This window comes from Nannospalax galili, unplaced genomic scaffold, assembly GCF_000622305.1.
Source record: "Nannospalax galili isolate Female #2095 unplaced genomic scaffold, S.galili_v1.0 scaffold375, whole genome shotgun sequence".
Taxonomy (NCBI): Eukaryota; Metazoa; Chordata; class Mammalia; order Rodentia; family Spalacidae; genus Nannospalax; species Nannospalax galili.
Window position 1 is genome coordinate 258,101 of NW_008337054.1, and position 3,758 is coordinate 261,858.

The following is a 3,758-nucleotide window of genomic DNA, read 5'->3' on the forward strand; positions in this document are numbered from 1 at the left end:
AGATGGAAGCATTGTGATTATTAAAGTACAGTGTGCATTCAGCAAGCACAGACTGCGTGTGGTTTGTAGTCAATGGAAGCATTGTGATTATTAAAGTACAGAGTGCATTCAGCAAGCACAGACTGCGTGTGGTTTGTAGTCAAGCGCGCAGTTCCAGGCACGTTTTTGTTTTCCCCAGTTTTCAAAGCATTTCCCTGATGGGCTTCTGCCACAAGCCCTATGTATGTGGGCTACTCTTGGGAGTCTAATTCATTCTCTCCCTCCTCCAGCACAGAGAGGAGGGGAGGGGAGGAGAGAGAGAGAGAGAGAGAGAGAGAGAGAGCACTTGTTTGCGTTGTTTTTTGAGACAGGGTCTGATATAGTCCAGGCTGACCTCAAACTTGCTGTGTAGCTGAGGATGACTGGATGTTTTACTTTAGGCAGTACATTATTTATATTAAATTAAAACATCGCTTTCAGGAATGTTAACAGGCGCCTTAGAAGCATGTATTGATGACTTGGTAAGGCTCTCACTTTATTTCAAACATACTCATAACTTAGCTTTCTGGGAGCGAAGTGGTCTCTTCAGTTAAAAGTATGACCTTTCATATTTAAGAGGATGTTCACCATGTACATACATTACTGTTTCATTGACTATCAGGTTCATTTAGTAAAAACAAATCCAACTCTTTTTGTTAAATTGATCTTTTTGAGACAGGGTCTCCCTGTAGTCACAGCTGGCCTGGGACTCACTATGTAGACCAGGTGGGCCTCAATCTCACAAAGATTTACCTGCTCTGACTCCTGAGTGCTAGGATTAAAGGTGTGCTGTACCACACCAGGCTACAAATCCAACTTTTTTGGAGGGGGGGGGTGTTGAGACAGGGTCTCCCTGTAGCCCCAGTTAGCCTGGAACTCTGTATAGACCAGGCTGGACTTGAACAGAGATCTGCCTGCCTCTGCCTCCTCTGCTACCATGCCCAATTGAGATCCAACTTCTTGAGATAGGGGTCTCATATGTTGCCCAGGCTGGTCTTGAACTCTTGGCTCGGGATCATCCTGCTCCAGCCTTCTGACTACAGGTTTGTACCATGTTTGGTTATTTTTTGTTTGTTTTGAGACAAGGTCTTACTGTATAGCCTTAGCTGAACTGGAGCTTGCTATATAGACCAGGCTGGCCTTGAACTCAGAGAGATCTGCCTTCTGCCTCCTGAGTGCTGGAATGCCACAAGGCCAGGAGCAAAATTTATCTTAATTATCTAGTTCTGATTTGCATAAGTAAAGATAACTCATTGTTTAAATTGAACTTATACTTTTGATTTTTTTGAGACAGGGCCTTCCTGTAGCCCCAGCCAGCCTGAAACTTACTATATAGACCAGGCTAGCCTTGATCTCACATAGATCCACCTGCTTCTGCCTCTTAAGTGCTGGGATTAAAACCATGTGACACCACCATGCCCAGTTTATACTTTTATTTTTAACCCAAATTTTTCCTTCAGTGTTAGTCAAACCCAGGGCCTCCTCACATATACTAGGTAAGTGTGCCACCATTGAGCCCCAGACGCAACTTTTAAACCCTCTGAGTACTCTATATTTTTATGGGAGACATGTCATTTAGGGTTGCAGAAGTGTTATTTCAGGAATTTATTTTACATGTATGAGTGTTATGCCTGCATGTAGGTAAGTGCACCCGTGTCATGCAATGCCCACAGAGGACAGAAGAGGCTGTTGGATCCCCTGGAACTGGAGTTATGGACAGTTGTTAGCTGCTATGTGGGAAGTTAAGATATTCTTAATGCTTCATCCTTAACCCATAGTCAATGCGACATTTTTCCCTAACAGACACTTTATTGCACTTTACTTTGCTTATTAGTATGAATCCAGGAAGCTTTACAGATCTGATGAGAGTATTAGATTCTGTATCTTACATATGAAATCCTGTTACTAAAATTTTTGTGTGGGCACGTGTGTGCATGTGTGGTATATGTACTTATTTCTGTGGATACGCATGTGTGTGCATGTGGAGACCAGAGGTCCACTTCAGGTATCTTCCTTTATTTTTCAAGTTATTTATTTTTGTACAAAGGCACATGCCATAGCACATATGTGGAAATCAGAGGACAACTTTGCGGAGTCAGTTTCTGCCCTCTGCCTGTACATGAGTTCCAGGTATTGAACTCAGATCACCAGACCTGTGCAGCAAGGGCCTTTACCCACTGAGCCACCTCTATGGCCCCTCCATTTTATTCATTCATTCACTCATTCATTCATTCAAGTGTTTTGTCTGCATGTATTTTAAGTGCACCTGTGTGTGTAATGCCAGTGGAGGTCAGAAGAGGGCATCTGATACCCTGGAATGGAAGTCACAGATGGTTGTTAACTGCCATGTGGATGCTGGGAACCAAACCTGGATCCTCTGGAAAAGCAGGAATTGCTCTTTACTGCTGAGCCATCTCTCCAGCCCCCACTTTATCTTTAGAGACAGGATCTCTCACTGAACTTGGAGCTTATTCATTCAGCTATACTGGCTGGCCAATGAGCTTCAAGGATTTGCCTGTCTCCACTCCCCTCGCCCACTAGACCTGGGTTTGGATCTCAGCACCCGCATGCGACTACTCCAGTTCCAAGGGATCTGGTGCCCTCTTCTGACCTCTGTGGGCATTGCACTTATATACATGGGTGCATATACGTACATGCAGGCAATATACTCATACACATTATAATTTAATAATAAAAATTTTATGTGCATGTGAACTCTTCTACCTGAAGTGAAGTTTGAGTAGTATGTAAAACTGTCCTGTGACAGAATTGTATTGACTTTTTATGAAATTCATTTGTACATGTGTTTTGTGTGTTATGTATGTGATGCATATATGTGGAGACCAGAACAGGCCATTGGGTGTCCTCCTCTATCACTCTCCATCATATTGACTTGAGATGATTTCTCACTGAACTGAAAGCTAGCCATTCAACGAGGCTAGCTGACCAGTGAGATTTCAGAATCTGCCTGTCACTGCCTACCCTCCCCCCAGTGTTGGGGTTACAGGCAGATAAAGTAATGCCCAGCTTTTTAGGTATGTGCTGGAGTTTCGAACTCAGGTCCTCATGCTTGCAGAGCAAGTGCTCTTACCCACTGATCCATCTCCCCAGCCCCTATGAAATCCATTTTAAACCTGTGAGTCACAATAAACAATGTTCATGTTATTACACTTTTACTAATATTATTAAAAAGAATCACAGGAGGGCTGGAGAGATGGCTCAGTGGTTAAGAGCACATACTCTTGCACAGGACCAGGGTTTGGTTCTTAGCACCCACACATTTTGTTCTCAGATTTTGGTTTCCAGCACCCACATGGTGACTAATGACCATCTATTACTCCAGTTTCAGGGAATCCGACATCCTCTTCTGGCCTCTGTGGGCACTGCGGACATGTGGTGCACTTATATACATACAGGCAAAACAGTCATACACATGAAATAAATAAGCTTAAAATTTTTTTTTTAAATTTAATAACCACATGATTAGAAGAAGCATTTCATTACAGCTTTAACATATTCAGTAACAAATTCCAGAGCAAGGATACATCTCTTTCAAAGGTGGCTGTAAATTTTGAGGTTCACAGTTGAATTAATACAGTCATACAATATTGAACTCAGTGTAGACCCTGTAAGATATAAAATTGAATGAATTTTTACACTTTAAAGAAGATCTCCATTTCAAGATATGCTGTTTCCTACTTTTTTAAATATTTTTTTAGAAGAAGCACATCGTTACAGCT